Raw genomic sequence first — 20,209 nt, 5'->3', positions numbered from 1 at the left:
ATCCACAAGCTCTATAGTAGAGTTCAGTGAATTTACTGTAGGGTAATGATTTAATGATTCAGCTGGCAGAATCGCCTCCTGTAACCCCTAGCGGAGCAGCTGTCTGTCTTTCAGTGACAATGAGCAGAGACAGGTTGAGAATCATCTTGAACCACACCAAAAACAAATGGAAAACAAAACTGATTTGAGCTAATATGACCTCCTACCTTTTCCAAAGCCAGACTGAACAGATTTGCTAGAGTTCAGAGTGTAGTCACTGCATAATCCCACTGGTCTCTCAGAGTCCACATAGTATATAAGGATAGAATGAAATCCTACCTTTTGTTTGCCAGATTCTGTCTGCCTTCATAGCAATAGATATTAGTTGTCCTGAAGTGTGTTCTGTACTGAACTTCTTGATTCTTTGTCAAAATGAATTAAAGTCTCAATCTTTTTTGTAATAACAAGGTATTGACCAATTGTTTTTTCTCTAGTCTGTTTTATGAAGTAAAATACAAATCCCATATTTTATTTCTTTTTTCTGTGAATTCTTATTTCCAAAAGCTCTTCAACTAATCATACACAGCAAGTAACCTCATAAATGTAGCACAACTCATTGAACCTACAGTTCGGGGTTTTTTGAGTTTAAGTCAGAAATAAACCAAAAAAACCCATCCCAAAACAGCAGCATAGTAAGTGGTAAGATGTAAGTGTCATTGGACTGACAAAATATATTGCAAAATGTAGAGATAACTTTGAGAAATGTGGATATACTGGGTCTGATTGGGGCAGAGTTAACTTATTTCATAGAAGCCCATATAGTGCTGTGTTTAGGATTTGTGGCTAAAACACATTGATGTAATAGCTGTGGTTGAATAATGCTTACACAGCATGAAGACTTTCTCTTTTCCCTCTCTGTTCCCTGAGTAAATAAGCTGAGGGTGAGCAATAAGCTGGGCAGGGAGACAACAAGGACAGCTGATTCAAACTGGCAAAATGGATATTCTGTATCAAACAATGCCAAGCTCAGGAATTAAAATCAAGAGGAGATAAAGAAAGATGTGTATGGGGACAGTGTTTGTTTGCTAAGGTGGCCACTACTCAGAGATTCGCTGATGACTGGTCTTAGGGGAGGGAGTGACTGATGGTGTACTTAGCTACTTGACTGGATCAACCCACCTGAGTTCTAGAATCTGGGAAATTTTATTTTGGGTGTAGCAAATATGAATCTTATTACAGGAACAGTAGTTTATGATTTGTTACTAAAAGATTGATGGGTATTTTCTTGATTCTTTGTCCAAATGAATTAAATACTCTAACTTTCAAATCAATTTGAATATTTTTTGTAACATGAAGCTGTTGACCAGTTGTGTTTTCTCTAGTTTGTTTTATGAAGAAGTAAAACACAAATCCCATATTTTATTTAATTTTCTGTGAATTCTTGTTTCCAAAAGTTATTCATCTAATCACATCAAATATCCTCACGATCTGATCATTCTGCAATTTCACCATTGACATTACTCCATGTTTTCTGATATACTATTGACTACTAACAGCCATTGTATTTACAAGACCTTATTTTCTGTCATAATTCATGAGTGTTATGTAGTAATATACATTTGTCTTTCATATTTATGAAAAGTATGCATTTTGGGGTTTTTAATTATTAATTTCACTTGGACATTGCCAAAAGTAATAATGGGAAAATAGCTGTGGAAACTGGGCAAATAATTCCAGGTTCAAGAAGACTGGAAAAGAAGTTTCTGATGAAAACTGATGAAAACAGAGGCATCCTATGCAAAGAGATTAAAGAAATGCAATCCTAGCAATTGTTCACCACTCAGCAAAAGCAAAAGTTGTGTAAATAGCAGAGTTCAGTTTATTTCAAAATAATCAAATTGAGCAAGTACGTCTTAAAGAAAAGTAATAATATATATAATATATTCAATAATATAACAGAGGTGCATGTACATATTGTAATAAGATCTCAAAACAATCAAACCTACTGCCTGTGTAATGTCCTGATAGACTTTGATTATTTATGTTACAAAGTAAACAGTAAAAGAAACAAACTATTTTACAATCCAGTCCAGACAAGTAGTATTTATAATTCCATGTTACACAGTCTCATTTTCCTTGTCCCAGTGTTTACTTGAGCTACGCTACTCAAACACACAGAGGTAGAAAATAATACAAAGTAGAAATAGGTATTGAGCTATTTTAAACACAGATGACTAATCAAAAAAAACAGGAGGGCAGAAGAATATCAAGAAGCTATGGGCAGAGGCACTGTGGAAAGGTAAGAGATTACCCAGAGACAGTCAGAGTTTATGAAGGAGGAAACAAATTTTAAGAGGCAAGATTTAGAGTTGTCATTGAAGAGTAGCAGAGGCAAATGAAACACTGTGGAAATGCCTCTCCTTATGAAAGGATTAAAATAATTATATTTAAGAAGAACTTTCAACCGACTGTGATGGGTTTGTGTGGAGCTGTAGTGCTACCTCCATGAACAGTTCACAGAACATCCCGCAGTTCTGAGTTGGACCTAACTCTGTTCCAGCTGGGCCAATCTGGCCTCTCTGCCATCACTGTTTAAGCAGGTAAATTTTAGTGCATAAGAGAAATTGGAAGAGTAGGGCAAGACGGAGGCAACCATGCAGGCCCCAGAGTCAAAGGAGAAGGAAGGAAGGAGCACCTGAGCCTGGGAGGAAAGGAGGGGGAAGGGAATCTTAAAGGGATTGGCTGCACTTTTCATCATAACCCTACTCTGTATTGTTTTCAGTTGAATATTTCTGTTTATTATGGTTTTTGGTTGTTGATGGATTAAATTCATTTCTGTTTTCTTCACCAAGTCGAGTAGTCTTATTTGCTTTGTCTGGGATCATAAGTGGCAATTGAGCCCTCCCTGTCCTTAGGGTGTTCCAAAGACCCTCGGTACTTATGGTTTATCATGGTCCTTTGTTCCTGGATGGGCCTAAACCATGACACTGATTTACCTACAAACTTATAAAAATGTTGCTTTGATTTTTAATTTTCTTTTTATTTTCTTATCTTTTTAAAATATACTGGATCATTTCATGCAGTAGTTCACTGTTATTTCTGAAGTGAATTACATTACACTGCTGATTAGCAGACCAAGCAGACAGCAGCAAAGGATTCAAATCATGAAAATATGTTTGAGAATCTCTACTACCATTGTGTTATACACATGTTATTGCTTACCACAGTGATGAAAAGAAATCTGAGGCTAGTATGGGTTCAGATGATGCAGTGATCACAAAATGGTTTTCTTCCTGGTGATGACAGTGATTTTTCTTCATGTGCCAAAAGGTTTTTTGGGGTTTTTTTCCTCCTCTTCAATGAAAAAAAGAAAAAAAAAGGAAAAAATAAAGAAAAAAACCCCAAAACAACCCAAAACACTACCTTCCAAAGCCAGGAACCAAATAGTAGAAACCTGTATATTAACAGGAATAATCACTTCTAATGAGCCTAAGCGTACTGAGAAATACAGATTAACAGACAGTGACTGCTTCACAGGCATGATAGCAGAAAAGCTAACTACAACTTATCAATTAAAAAGAGAATATAGAAGGTAAAAGAGATGTCAGGCTAGTCTACAAAGCAACATGCAACAGCAACCCTGACAAGGAGAGCTATGTTATATATGAGAGAAAAAATAAATATCTTCTGAAATATGATCTTGAAATCACTTTATGTGATTGCTCCTGTGAACAACTACTTACTGTTCCTGCCCACATACAGCCCTGAAGTCTACCTTTAATATTTTAACAAATGGGGTTCTAAAAGAACTGCCCAAGGGTTTTGGCTATGTGGGTATATAGTGCCTCACTTTAAGGCACCTATGGGTAGGGGAGGAACAGAACAGAGCAATCACATGCATGTGGGATTTTTTTTCTTGGATCTAGTAAATGAGAAATCCTAATAAGAGAGGGAGAGGGAAATGAATTTCTGCAGAACGAATGGAGTAGAGGAATGTTGGTAGTTGAATGCCTGAAGAACTGAATAAGTAAAACCTAGAGCCGGAAAATATTTCAAATTTATAGCAATTATTGATATCTGCTTAAACAGTAAAATCCAGGAAAATGCAAGAGCATCAATACTAATGTAATTAAATTTACCTTTCTAACAAACTCTTTTACTCTGTACTATAAACAAAAATTTTGATTCATTGTCTTCTCTACCTCTCCATCTGACTCTTCTCAGGTTCCAGTTGTTATTTCCTGTTCTCCCTGCCACAGAAATTGAGTCTTTATTTATACTGGATGGAGATAACAACAGTTTGTGAACTCTGAAAGAGATAACCAGAATGGGGATCCCTTGGTCCTATCACAAGGTCTGGTTTTAAGACCCCTAAAGTTTTATGTATGTTCCTAATTAAAATGTGTGAAAATCCATTAGAGTCACTCCGGTTGATGGAGATGATAGCTGTGCACCTAGTTAATTACCAGTTTGAAGTTTTAGGTCCCCTCAGTTCTGGAAAAAGGTGAAATAAGAATACATTTGTGTTCCCAGTACAGAAGAAAGGCTGTATCATATGTGTGGTGTGAAAGCTACAGGTGTGGCTGACAGGTATTTGACCGAAATGAACAAGAAAACTGAGTGGATGTAGAAAAGTATTTGAGATATTTATGTCTATAGTTGTATCTATACTTTCAAGGATCTAACTACTCTCAGCAAAAAAACACCCAAAATTGTAAAGAATAATGGTCAGAGCATTGAGCTTCAGGGCAAGCTGAAGCAGCTGCATGCATTTAGTATAACAAAGCTTTCTCAGTATGGTTTTACTAGCACAGGTGGTACTGTACATTATTCTCCCTACAAAAGAGTTATTATATTACATTACACTCATCATTCAGAATTACAGCATTCTTATTTTCAAAGGAGGCAGTCGAGATGAGGTTTCTAGCTTGAACTGGGAGGTTGTATGCTGTTACCTGGATGATGATTAACAGTAGCTTGATGCAACAAGCAACATTTGCAAAACTGAGCAGAATAAAATCAGTGAGGCAAACAAATGAGCCATATGTTCAGTTATCTATCACCCACAAGGTGTACTAGGAGAAGGATGCTGATCATCTCACAGAATATTTGCTGAATATATATTTACCAGTTTAAAGCTAGTATCTTTATGTATGACAATCACTCATTATTAGATTACACAATCATTTTGAGAAATTAGCTTATTATTATGATTATTATTTATTATTGCTTGTATTGAGGAATGTGAACATTTCTCACCAATCTCTAAGCACTACTGCCAAAGTAAGGAAATTCAACTTACAGAAAATAAAATTTTAACGTTCAAGAGTTCTTTTTACTTCAAGAGAAATGCATCTGTATTTTATCAGTTACAAATAGATTTGTCAGCATAGAAAGCAATTAATAAAAAAAAAAAAGTTGAAATAGATGAAATTATTTCCTGTTTGATTTTTTTTCAATGCTGACCCTTGAAACAAGTGGCAACTAAAGAAAACTCTTTGACAGTTCTCTGAATGGTTCATGTTAGTCATAACAGAACTGCAAATATAAAAATATTTCTGTGTTTGCCAAATCTGAACAGTTTGAACCTGTCATAACTGTTCTACTTAGGTAGAGTGACAGCTTTACTTTTTCCTATGTCATTCCATGATTTGCTTTTCTCTTCAAGAAATATTTGAAAGTCTTTTTCCTCCTTTTATTACCATACAAATAAACACTTTTGTGTTTATAAGAAATAAACTCTGAATTTTCTCCTGAATATGGTCAACGGCTCCCCTCTTCACAAAGTTTTTACATACTCTATCAGGAGTTCACATTACCTGAAAACATTTTATTCTTTGTGACATCAAAAATTTTTGGCAGAATTTATGACTTTGAAATCAAACATAATTTGTTTCAATAGGTCCTTATGGAGTTCACAAATTTCAGCAAATTTCCTTTAATTTTTAAAGATATATAACTAAACTGCTCGTATATTTATTTCCTTTACATGCCTGTAGACATTTTCACACAGATAAATATTATGTATAAAGTCTGTAACTCTCTACCTCTGAAAATACTGCTGTAAATCTCTTTTCCCTTGGGCTCTGCAGCCTATGCTCCAACCGTTCAAGGCCCAGCTCTGGTCTAGCCCAGAGCATAACCTTGCCTTTGACATCTGAGAACATCATTCTTATGAGAGACAGTTGTGAGGTAGAGGGCAGAAAGATAAGAAAGATAAAATTACAGTCAAGTGGAGCTCTATTGTTAAAAAAAAAAAAAAATATTAGCAGCTTAAGCATTCAAGGAGAAAAACACCAGCATGGAAAAGCATAAAATACTGAATAAATTAGGAAAACTACCCAAGTCGTTAGGAATCAATGGGGCTTTGGATCAAGTCATTATTGTCAACAATGATGACCAAGCTGGTAGGACCTGCCAACACAGCAGCTTTGAGGATCTGTTCAAAGAATGATAGAAGCTGCACCTGCACCTTCCAGATGATGCCTGTGTGGCCAGCAGAGTGTCTTAAGAATACTGGAGAGCAAACTACTGCTTAGCCTAATGGATCATTAAATCTTGGCTTTGCTTTGTGTGTACTGAACTAATAAATAATTACTTTTTACTTTTCAAATTTTGTATTTGAAATTATTTGTATCTTGTTGTTTACAGAGTCTCTTTGCTGCCTACAAAAGATGCCTTATCAAACTAACCCTAAAGAGGAGAGGTTGCAAGGTTCAGTGAAAACGAATGCTAGACTATTATTTGAACACTGTATAAGAAAATCAGCAAATGAAAATAAGGATGAGTAAGGGTAGTAGCCAAAATGTCAGAGGTTTGGCATGTTATAAAATTTTTTTCCTTTCAAGCACTTGTTTTCTACATGCACTTTGAGATTTTGTTTTCTTCTTACTTTTCCAGAGGAAAGATAAAAATAAAAGACCTAAAAAAGGTTAATATGACCTACCTTTTCAAGGAAAGGATGATGTATGGCAAGCAAAGGACAATTTAAAACTTTTGAGTGTTTTCTCCCAATCTGTGACATTCCCTGGGGTTTCTAAAAGCTACTGGTTTAGCAGAAATGCTAGCAGCTAAAAGCTGCAAGAACATTACATTTCTTTCTACGACTACTTGTATTGTAAAGAAAACAGAAATGGAACAGCTTCTTGAGATTCTAGGTCAAATTTCAGGTCAGCCAAGTTCTCTACCTTTCCACATTTATTTTCCATTAATATTTTAGAAGCTGAGATTAACTAGATCAAACAGGCAGAAAACCAAAAATTCATGCAAACAATTATCAATGAATTTTGATAGGATTACAATATTTGTAAGTCATATCCAATTCATTGGTTAGTGTGATGAAAAACATGAAGTAACCTATGAATCAAGGTTTTGTACTCTTATCTCTAGAACTGTAAAACAACACTCATGTGCCCAAGGTAGGATGAACTCTATAGATAAAACTCTGATTTAACCCGAGCAGGCTACACACCCCTACAGTAAATAGTAATGCAGGAGCAAAAGGTACCAGCCATTACCAGGAGGGAATTTCTTTTCAACAGATGTATATTAGTAAATCCTTGCATGGAATATGGAAGTGTATTCTGGAGGCTTTCAGCTACCTCTCCTCTACCAGTTCTTACCACTTGCCTATCATTTAGTATAGTGAAAGCTGGATCTCACATGAGTTGTAAGAACTATAGGCAGGGTTCTTTGGGGGTCATCAAACTCTCAGGAAGAGAGAGGATATATTTGGAATCTTTATACTTTATATCCATATATACAGATCATTCCTTGTAAGAAAAATACAAGGCTCACTTCTGTTTCTTTTCCTATGTTGAATCATGGAATAAACACATGGAATAAAAGCAAAAGGGCAGTGAAACTTCCCTCTACTTAATAATTTTGTGCCTGTTAATAGACAATTTATGGAATTAATTTTGTTAATTTTATTTGTCAATAAAATTTAAAGCTTCAGCCACAACATGACCTTTGTGATGCAATGCCATGAACCTTCAGAATTAATAATTAAGTATGGCATTAGCTAAAATGCAGATTCTGGTATCTAAAACAATATCTGGAAAATTGTGGTATGTCTCAAATTTCCAAACTATTCACAGAGAAAGTACTGGCCAAGGAGCTGTCTTTTGCCAAAATCACAATGTGGCTTCATTATCTAGTGCACTGAAGACTTGGTCTATGCTTGTTAAAAGGCATTCACTCCTACTAACCTGTCAGTGGAAAACCAAGGGTCAAGGCATCCCAGAGATGCACTGAAAGTGAGGTGGGTGAGTGTGTTTGCTTGTTTCTTTGTTTGTGATGGAATGTATGCATCCTGGATATGAGTTAGAATGTTTTTCTTCCCAGTCCTTGGTAAATCCTGGTAGACTTTATATGGCTCTAGAAAAACCAGGAACAAGGTTGTGCAAGGGGTGTCCAGGAGAAATGCAGAGACAACTACTGCACTAAAGCAGAATATGATCAAATCGGCATGAGACTTGCATGATATGGACAAAAGCCAGTCTGCAGCATTGCAGTGAAAGCAAACAGAAGTTTGATTTGATATGATATGAGAAACTCTAGAAACAGAAAGTCAATATTCAGGTGCTTAATTAAGGAAAGCATTCAGTATGCACTGAACTGCAAATGCTTTTCCTAAAGCACGCAGAGAAATATCTTGTTATATTCAGAATCTGTCACTTTGATGTTTCTCCTGAAAATATGCATTGATGACTTCCTTTTCTAGTAACTGATTAGATCTCATACTTCTCTTTTATAAATCAAGGTTTGATGGTAGTGCTGTTCACTTTTCCCATTTCATTCCACAAAGAATAAGAAAGCAGATTCAGTCACTCTGCTTCCTAAAAGTATTTGCACTTCACAGGTGACTGTTGAGCACCAATGTAGACTATGAAGAGTATAAAACTGTCCATCCAAATCTACAGATCTTGCAGACCAGAGAGAACTGCCTTCCAAGGAATAAAATAACTTCTTTTCTCCTTGGAAGAATCTAAATTCTTGTCTAGATCGAGGTCAAGTTCAGCTGAGTTTATGGACTGGTGACTGTCATAGATGTAATATCGACATGTGATTGCTCAAGGATTCACTGGTTAGAGGACAAATACTGGTAATTTGATAAACTGCTGATCCACTAAACAGCAACATGTTTTTCTCTGTTAGTTTTCTAGACGCTAAATAAAGTTTGAAACCATTCTTTCAACTTTTCTCCCTTCAAATATTTTTGTTATATTTTCCCACAAGATAAGGATTAGGATTGGGAAGAAAAAGAAATTAAACTTGGATCTCATTTGCCAAATGTGTGATTGTTGGTACCCAGCCATTTTGGTACATCTGGCAGCACCATCAAAGCCTTTAGTTTAATTTTGTCATTTAAAACAGGACTGTTAACTGCATTTGATTACATCAGACTCTTACATATGGATATTATTCATAAAGCCATATGAAGGCTTTCGACCTTTATCCCCTGTGCTCATACAGTTGAAAGTGCATAAAGAATCTTGTTTTTGTCATTTCACTTGACAGATTTTCTGTGAGTTTTTGTGTACATATGTTGTATCAGTCCATAAATTTCATCCCATATTTTTTCTGCTTTCGATGCAATAGCTTCTTCCCTGTAGATATACAATACATAGAGATATTTATGAGAAACCAAAAATTAACTAACATATTCTTCAATACAGAACAGACCCTTGACCTCAGTTCCCACAATGATGGGGTAAAACCAAGGAAAAAGAATGTCTTAAACATTTTAAAATTTGTGAGCTAATACAGGAAAATAACAGATATACTTTTAGCTACCTGAATTATTTTTCTTATCTAGGTTATTGACACTCAGGCATATAGGCAATTTAAAAACTGGGTGTTCATAAAATGCCAGTTCCTGCCACCTTAGTCATGCAAACAGTGTCACGAGATTCATTTCAGATTACTACATAGATTAGAAGAGAATCATTCAGCTTTCCAAGTAATTTAAAACTATTCAGTGTTCATTTATATCAGTTCAATACAGGAAATCAAGTTAATCATGGAATAATGTCAGATGACACTTTTTGTCACAAAATCTCTGGAATGGATAGCATTTTCTAAGACGTAATAAAATAAATAGCAAGATATATTGGACAGTCTTATCTCATGATGAGCTCTCCTGATTTCACAAGTCACAGTCTTTTAGTCAGTGCACTTTAGACCTGCAGTACCAGCCAACATGGATTAGTCAAGAACAAATCATGTCAAACTAATTTAATTCTTCCTAGGATAATGTAACAGGTCTTACAGGACAAAAAAAAAAAAAAAAAAAAAAAAAGGAAGCAAAATATTAGAGCTTCAGTAATTTTTTTTACATTATTTTTCATGGCAGTATCACATGAAAACTAAAGAAAAACATTTAAACTCATGTGTGAAAAGATTGCAAAAGTTATTGGAAATATACAGTCAAGGAATATTAATGATTCACTGTCAAAATGGAAGGATTTATCAAATGAAATTCTTTATGGTTCTGCCCCAGGACAGTTGCTATTCAATATTTGACTTAATGACCTTAAACTGTGAATGTGACCTTTACTTTTGCAGTTGATATTAAGCTAGGATAAACTCCAAGTACATTAGAGGTCAGGAACAGAATTCAAAAGGATTTTTAAATATTAAAGGAATGAAAAATGGGATGAAATTTTGCATGATTCTATAGATTACCTGAAAAAAATCACTAAGTTTAGGCAGGATTAACCGCATCGGTACAGAGAACAAACAACTTTAGCTAGAAGTTCTGCCAAACTAGAGGTAGGGATACAGTAAATCACGAATAGTCTTGAATCATCATTGTCATTGGAAAAAAATAATCATAAAATAATAAAACTGTGAAAATAGTATGTCTCGGAAGGCTTGGAGGCATGGAAGTTTTTAAAAATCAACCATACAACATCAGCCAACAACGACGTAAATATTGTTGGTACTTCTTTAGAGCAGAAAGATAAGTTAGGCAGCTACTTTATGACCTTTCTAGCTTTATGATTCCATGAAAGCTAATTTTAATGTACTCTAGTGTGTGTATATGAGACAGAGATGGAGACCATGCTGCAGTTAAACACTGTTCTGCTGTATTTGTATGATGTGGTTGGCATCATGAGAAAGATTCTGGTTAACTTCATTTCAAAATCTTACCCCAGAACTGGAAACAGGTTTCTTGAAAAAGTATATCTATTTCTAGTAACATTCATTTCATACTGAGGAAAACACTAAACAGCTAAATGATGAGAAATAAAGGTAGAGATTACACTGTTGTCTTAAGAACCATCAACATAGATGTACATATAAAGAAGCTACCTTAATAAATAAGCTGCTATTAATACAATGAAATTCATTCCATATTATCTGAATATACATAAACATTAAAACACATATTTCTTTTAAAGAGAATGTATCAGTGAACTTATCTGCTCATATTAACTTTATAGACTTTTAAACATTTTTATTAACATTTTACTTTGCCAAATAAATTATGAATGATGATGGTACCTCAAGATCATAAAATCATAGAATGGTAGGGATTGGAAGGGACCTTTAGAGATCATCTAGTCCAACTACCCTGCTAAAAGCAAGTCCACCTAGATCAGGTTGCATAGGAATGCATCCAGGCAGATTTTGAAAACTTCCAGAGAAGGAGACTCCACAACTTCCCTGAGCAGCCCGTTGCAGTGCTCCATCACCCTCACAGTGAAATAATTTTTCCTTATATTTAAATGGAAATTTAAACATAAAGTTCCTAGTTGTAGACTAATCTAGTCTTATCTAGACTAGACAGCCTCAGCCTTCCTCATAAAAAAGATGCTCTGGTCCCCTCATCATCTTGGTGGCCCTGTGCTGGACTCTCTCCAGAAGTTCCCTGTCCCTCTTGAGCTGAGGAGTCCAGAATTGGACACCGTACTCCAGATGAGGCCTCATCAGGGCAGAGTACAGGGGGAGAAGAACCTCCCTTGATCTGCTGGCCACACTCTTCTTGATGCATCCCAGGATGCCATTGGCCTTCTTGGCCACGAGGGTACATTGCTGGCTTGTGTTCAGTTTGTTATCAGTCAGGACTCACAGGTATCTCTCTACAGAGCTACTCTCCAGCAGTTCGACCCCCAGCCTGTACTGGTGCATGGGGTTGTTCCTTCCCAGATGCAGGATTCTGCACTTGTCCTTGTTGAACCTCATGAGGTTCCTCTGTGGCCAACTCTCAATCTGGTCAAGATCCCGCAGAATAACAGCACAACTTTCTGAGGAATCTGAGAAGATGAAGGTCTGATAACTTTTTTATTTAAAAAATTAAAGGTCTTAAAGCACTCCTTTCAATCATTACTTCTTTTTCATTTGAGATTACTCACAAATACTTTCCATAAAAATAAAAATATGTATTTTTAGTAAATGTATTTTTTTAGTCTCATTAAGTCATATTTGAATCTTCTTTCCTCTAAAAAGTCATAGACTAAATCAGGTTTTAGTATTCTAATAACATTCCATTGCAACACAATTTCTCAGCCTACTGATCCAATTTTACAGATGTGGTAAACACAGACCTCCAATTCATAAACAACATCAAGCAAAACAAAGTGTGAAGTAAAATCAATGACACTTTAGAAACAGAATCACTCTTTTGGAAATTACTACTATATTCAATTAGTGGGGGATTTAAATTTACTGTTCCTATCTGAGACATGTTTACCTTGGCTGATTTAATTTTGAACTACTGGTGTTATCTTCTGAAAATGTCTGAAATGAGGAATCTCTGAGGAGAAAAAAAAACTCTTGGGAAAAGTTGTCTGAAGGTAAATGGAAGTCTTTTTCTTTGGTTATTGAGGATTCAGGATTCACTAAATGATTGCATTGCTTCTTGATTAAGCAGGAGAGGAAGGTAAGAGTCTCTGGGCGCACTGCAAGATGCACTTCTTGTTCCACTGGCTTCTCTTGGCAGCAGGAGGTTGATTTGAGAGCAGAGCATACAAAATGCTGACCATGAATATTCATTTGACTTAATAAATCAACTTGCTTGAATATACTTATGCCTGAATTGATGTATCAAAAGCATTTTAATAAGTAAGCTTACTCAAAAGAAGTTCACTATAGTTTAGAATTGTGCTTGACAGTTTCAGAGCTGTAATCTCAAGTGTTTAAAGCAGAATGCTGAGTAAAAACTCTACCATATAACAAAAATATTGAAAGAAAGCATATTATATGCTAAATATTTCTCAATAAAAATGGTTCAAGAACATGATTGGTCAAAAGAAATATTTTAAAATAAATAAGGTCAAGATATTTCAAAATTTTCAGATTGACAATTTAGAGAGACAAAATTATTGCCTAATTCTCCATTGATTTTTTGAGGGGTTTTTTTTGTAAAATAACCAAATTGAAACAAAACAAAAAAACTTTGGAATTTTAGGGAAATAATTTGTTATGAGGCAGCGAGGCTGAAATCTGCCTATTTACTTTTCTTTGTTTGTTTTGAAGGTTGTGTTCTGGTTTCATTTTTATTTCAGTGGACAAACTACTGTATGAGCAGCTTAAAACAGACATATATTAAGAAGACAATATTTAGGTTTTAAAAGATTTGGTATCTACTCATTAAAGAAGTTTTACCATCAATGGGATTAATTAAATATAGAGATATATTTTTTCAAACGGAGGGTGGATATCTATAAAACAAAATAGCTTTTTTTCTACGTTTCTTATGTTTTTCTCTAGATTTTTAGTTGTTCATAAAAAGTAGGGAAATGTTTTCCTTCTTCTTAAGTGCAAAATCTCTTATTTAAGCTATGTACCTTGTAAAACAATGATGAAAAATAATCTTCAGAAAAAATAATATCTAAATAGATTTCTTTATCTTTTTATAACATTATAAGTTCTAAGGCAATTAAATAAACAGCTTCACCAAAATATTTAGCTTGCATATCAAGATTCAGCTTGGTTAGTCTTTCAAAATATTGAAAGCATAGAACAGAAAGAATAGCACAATATTAACTGCAAATATTTTAGTACAATATTTTAGTAACAGCATTTATATTGTAATTATAAGGTATTCAAGCAAAAAGAAAGAAAAAAGGAAAAAAAACCCTTCTTAAAGACAGGAAATTAACTAAGACTGATTTTTACTACATTGATAAATAACGCATGAAGAGCTGTTGTACTAATTACTGTATGGGAAAAGCAGAAATTAGTCCAAAAGACATGACTGAGTAGACACTTGCACAGATAATGTATTTTATGTCTCCTTCAGACTAAAATGTATACTTAAGTGAAAAAGGCTAAGGTTTCTACCTGTTAATAAGGAATGAAAAAAAATATTTAATTATTTATATTGTTTGCAGGGTAGTGATCAAATCTAGGCTTTGAGAAAGAGATTCTCAAAAACAGAGTTACCATGGAGACATAAAATCAAAGAAAAATAATTATTACTCAGGGGGAGAAACCTAAATCTGTGTTGTTCAAGGAAATAAAACTCATATAATAATTTGATAGCAGTTTTTCCTTTATATATCTTTACATAATCAATGAGGAAATAGATGCTTAATAATTTTGATACCCTTCAGTTTTCCTAAGAAGAAATTTACAGGACATAACAGTACAAACCACATAATTTTTCCTAGTCTCCTTCCTAAAGGTCCTCTCTCCTCTGACAAAATTTTGGGGGTGGACTTATCTTCTGTTCTACTATTAAAAAGAATACTAAATTTAAAAAAGCAGACAGAAAACTATTTTCACAAGTTCGGAGTCCAGTTTTCCTAGCAAGGAATAAGTTCCTGCAGTATTCCCTTCCTAGACCATGTTAAACAAATATAAACTGGAAAAGGCTCATTACTCTTTTGAGAAAATGCTTAACCTATGTGCAACCTAATCAGTCAATTAACAAAGCTCAGAGAACCTCTAAGTCTCATCTCAACTTTTCTCAGCTTTTTGAAAATACAATCTACTCTTGATGCATATGACCTTACAGAAAGTAATCTTCCCCTTGTCTACCAGGACATGTTTAAACCTAAACTCAAGTCCAATCATGCATGTAATAGTTCAAGCTATGAAAAACAGTCTAATTTCCCCTAAAGTGAGATGGGTGAGACAGTATTAATTACTACTGTCAGTAACTAATTAGCTTGCATGCATGGTTTCAATAAACTAACAGTAACTGGAGATGTTTCTATTCTGAAGTAGCTGAATTTCTGTTGTATCAAACATGTTAATCTTTTTGTATATGCTTTTTCGTGTAATTTTTCAATATATTTGAGAATCAGTGATATAAACTTTATCAATCACATCACTGCTATATTAGTTACAGAACCTATCAGCTGCTATCTCTTCCTTTGCAGATATCTTATCTGTCATCAGCATTTATTACACATGTATCTGAATTTTGTACCTCTAAATATATAAAATAATACTGCCCTGGCAACTTTTCATCCATGTAAATAACTATCATCAACAGAATGCTAACAGACTTGACAGAATTCCAACAAGCTTAATCTTTACCTTCCTACCTTTGAATACCTGTATTGAACTCTTGTGAGACAGAACTGCACACAATAACCAGGTCGCCAGCTTTTTACTTCTTTTGCATAAAACATAAATTGAGTCCTACCCAAGATTTTTTTCAATTTCTATCTTAGAAAAGCTTTTAAAGGAAAACTGTGCAACATGATAGAAACAAGATACATTTGAATGATGCTAAAAGACTATACAGTTGTCAGAATCCAGCTCTCGTGTTTGCCATCTCTTGTTTTCTTGCTTTAATTTTGCTTTTCTCATCCTGAGGTAAAAATCCTTATTAACTGTCACCTTCAGGCATTCTTTAATCAAACCTATCATTGCAGTGACAAAGTTCAGATGGAGGAACGGGAAATGAATTGAATTTTGACAATGACACCTATTTGTTTCAGACCAGATGCAGCCACAGGGTTGTCCTTAGCTAACCCAGCACATCAGAACAGCATCTGTGAAATTTTCAATACCACGTATGAAGCAATATGTAGGGATACAAAAGGTCATAGCACACAGATTCCTATTGTTTCAAGAAATTACAGCCCTTTTTGATTGCTCAGTTTTCTGTGATGGGCAATTCACAGCATGTCAACTTTCTGGCTGTCATCATATCCTTTTTGCTTGCCTTTGACTTACCGTAGCATTATAGTGGGAATACCAACACTTGAATGAATTCAAAGCATTTTCATGTCTTCTGGTCAGCATTTTGCTTTTATCCTACAAAACTTCTGTCTTGTTCTCCAGAAGATTCATCATTGAGATTATAAATGTCAATTTGTCAAACTGTTTATGCTTTCTGGTTGTCTTCTAATCCAATGTCTTTGAGAAAAGAAAATTCAAACCTTTTTTCTTCATATACTGATTGCTAGTTCTGTAAAAAAGAATAAAGTACAGATACAGACATGGTCTTTCCCATTCCTTTTCTATTTTCCAAAAATATATTTTTAAAACATAGCTTTAGTTATGTATTCAGCTATTATTACCATTTGTATAAACATGAGATGTGCTTTTCCTCAAAGAGTGACAAATGTCTTTATTATGCTAAAACAGACTCTACTCTGAAATAGTTTCCTGTGAGTCGGCCTGCACTGGCTCACTTCCTAATCTGTGGTATAAAGATCTCATTACAATTATCTGATCTTGTGAATAAATTAAAAGCTTCTTATGTAGTGTATCCTAATTCTAGAACCTGTGGATTGCATCTCATGCCTAAATGATTACAAAAATTATTATGAAGAAGACAATATTCAGTCTCACAAAGTCAACAATGAAATTGTTCCAGCTACAGTCTTTGACATTGCTGTAACTGCTATACTAGAGTCTGTTTTCAAGTTCAACTGAAGTTAATACTACTGCAAAAGCCTCTCTGTGCTAAATTACCTTTTATTCTAACAGAAGGGAGCTCAAGCCATACACAAAGCTTTGTTTCAAGGGGAGAGAAAAAAAAAAAAAAACCAAAATCCTAAAATCCTTACGTGAATATTGGGGTGGTTATTCAAACTCATTATGGAAGTGAGTTCCTATGTAAAATCTGAATATCTGAATTTTAATTAGACAATTGCTTACATGTGAACTCACTCCTTTTCATCATCTGTTCTGGTCCCTGTGTGTATGTATCTGCTTGTATTTGTAAGTAAGAAGAGAGCTAAAGAAGAAGTAGAAGGCATATTCCCTTTTTTTGCTTTCTTTTCTATGCACAATGACTGAAATATATATCATTGCTCCAAATATTGCATGATGGAAGAGCTGTTGCTGAAAATACCGTTTATTGAAACACGCTGACTGTTTTATGTGAAAACACATATTCTTGTTCATTATTTCCTGTGAGTGTGTAAGGACAGTTTAGTCCTTAAAGCCCTAAGTAACTGAGGATAAAAGGTTTATATTTCTTCTTTGTATCAATCAGACTTTTCTGGTGATTTTTAGCTGCTCTCAGACATGTATGATGATTGTTTTTAAAACCCTCCTCAGTCATTTATCTGTATTTTTTAGATGATTAAGTAACTTTAAGACTGACTGTTGGACTTGAAGGGTGCATATAGGCTTTGCAGTAAGGTGGCTTGTTCCATAGTTGGAAAGATTATAGCTGTATGAGCATGACATTCATTAGAATAGATGTAGACAGTAACATGGTATCACAACTAGGTTATCAGTTGGTATATTCACATCATACTGCATGACTTTAATCATATATGTTTGCTTGGACAGAGCTTTGACATTTTGATGGAACAATATGTAGAAATACTTCAAATATCTCTGCTTCACAAGCATGAAATGGTAATAGAAAAACTTCTTGAATTCAGAAGGTTGTTTCAATGATAGGTAAGATAAACAGCTTTGAGGATAAACTATATTTCATGTAAAGGAACCATATAAATATTTAAGTAGATGACTGCATAGAAAATGAAGCCAGGAAAAAGACAAATACAACTGTTTTGTATATTGGTACCCACATAAGCATCCATTCCGTGCCTGAATTCTGTCCAGCTGAGAGACTGACTGACTCTCAGTAAACCCACATAATGTAAATAGCACCTCTTGTGTGTTTAGTTTGTGCTGAAGAAAAACAATAACAGAAGCACAGGGAAGAATTTATATCAGTACATTATCTTTACACTAGTCTGAGTTTTAGGAGTCTAATTCAGGAATTATTAGTATTCTAATACTATTATAATTAATATAGTAATCCAATAACGATAAATATTGGTATTCAAATGACTGTTAATATTTATAACCTAGAATATCTATTACAGATAATTGTTATCAATAGTAAAGGCAAAATTATTATAGACAGAAGTCCTGGCATCTACCACTTTTTTCTTATGCTACATTCAACCTTTCACTTCCCCAGTGAGTTTTGGTTTTCATATTCTTTAAACAAAATAAAACAAAACAAAAAGGTGTTTGGGCAAATCATTGATCTAAATTATTTTCCAGGATGGATATAATGTCTTTGTTAGGAGCAAGGATGTCTTTCTTCTTATTCTTGCATTTGTTTGTGATATTTTCAAACATTTTTTAACATCAACTCCTTAAATGGTCTTTGATTTCACTTTAAATTAAATCTTTATATCAAAACTTCTCTCTGGTACATTTTCCACATGTCAGGTACTTATTCTTCACCTGTTTACTATTAAACTATATCCATCTGTCAAGACTGAACTCCAGAGGTGGCCACTAATTGACCAGCACTGCAGTGTTTATAGCCCTGCCCTATGGTAACATCCTGTGCCTCTGCTTTCAAGCCCTTTGCCATCCTCCAGTATCTGTACACTTCTATGTTACATTTACAGTATAAGTTCATAAATAGTTCACACTGCACACTATAGCATAGAAAGTCCAGAGGAAAACTTGGTAAATACTAGTTCTGACATTTTCTGGAGTTAAAACAGAGGCCACAGACTTATGGCCTTTTACTAGCAATGATAAGGTATGAACCTCCAGAGATGCAGGGCTGCAGTAAACATAGTGTAACGTAAAGAATACTTAAAATCACCACACTGAATTTAGATCATAGTAGTCTAGAAGAAATACTTTAACTCAGAACATTGACTAATTAGGTATGGACATCATACAAAAAGTGTATATAATTTGTATTACTATGCTTAAAATATTTTCAAGTCTAAATTCATTGCTGAGATGAGTAGCAAAAATATACTGAAATCAATGGGACCTGTGTGCCATCACCCACTCCACTTGGAGTAAAACACTTCTCACATGTCCAGGATCAGTATCAGTCTACCGCACTCTTGAAGCACCACTCCAGAACCTGAAAGCACTACCACAGCCTGAATCAGAATGTAAGAATTTTCCCAGTCATCTCTATGTCTTCCACTGTCTTTCTGTAGATGGATGATTATCTGACCTTAATAATGGTTATATTTTTTTTAGAAAAATGTTTTGTGATAGGTTTTGATCCTATTTTTGCTTTTATGGCTGTCTCTGCCTCATTCAAACACTCTTAAAGAATTCATTTGGATCCTCATATTAATATGCAAATTTTTAATGCAATTTCACTACATAGCATTAGCTTCTGTGACCTTCTTTACATATGTTGTCTTATGTAAACCCTACAAAACATATTTTATTTTTGTTTTTAACACTGTATGCAGTGTGCCATAGTTCCTTGCATGCTTTAAGTACTGACAAAAAATTAGACACCATTATCTGACGATTTTTGGAGTAGATGGCATAAATTACACCTCGAATAACTTTTACTTGCTACTTGCTTCCTTAAAGGACACAATTAGAAATGTTCACTCATTTCATATTGTAAGATTAATTTCTGTTTGACCTATAAAGAAAAAATGTCTTTTTGAACACAGCAAATAAAAGAAATGGACAGACATCTTTTATTTACACAGTTTCCTTCTGAGTCTTTGTATAAATTTTAGTAATCAAAATAATTTTCCTTTTTTCTTAGAACATCATCTCTTGCCATTTTGAGAGTGACTTGAGAGTGATTAATTCATACATGGCAAAGTTGACTTTTTTTTAATGCAGTAAAAGATGTTATCAAAGAACCCTGAGCTTAGTTTCTGCTACAGATACCCATTAAAAATGGCTTTATTTTTTATGAAAAAAAACCAAACAAAACAACCCAGAAGACAGCATGGTGGTGTGATTGTCTATTTTTTTCTCAGTAGAAAAAAAATGTGTTTGCTTACAGTCAATAATTGAAGTATTCATTCTCTGTTACTCACATTTTCCTACAAAATATTTTATG

This window comes from Colius striatus, chromosome 1 (assembly GCF_028858725.1).
Source record: "Colius striatus isolate bColStr4 chromosome 1, bColStr4.1.hap1, whole genome shotgun sequence".
Taxonomy (NCBI): Eukaryota; Metazoa; Chordata; class Aves; order Coliiformes; family Coliidae; genus Colius; species Colius striatus.
This window is presented reverse-complemented; position numbering follows the sequence as displayed.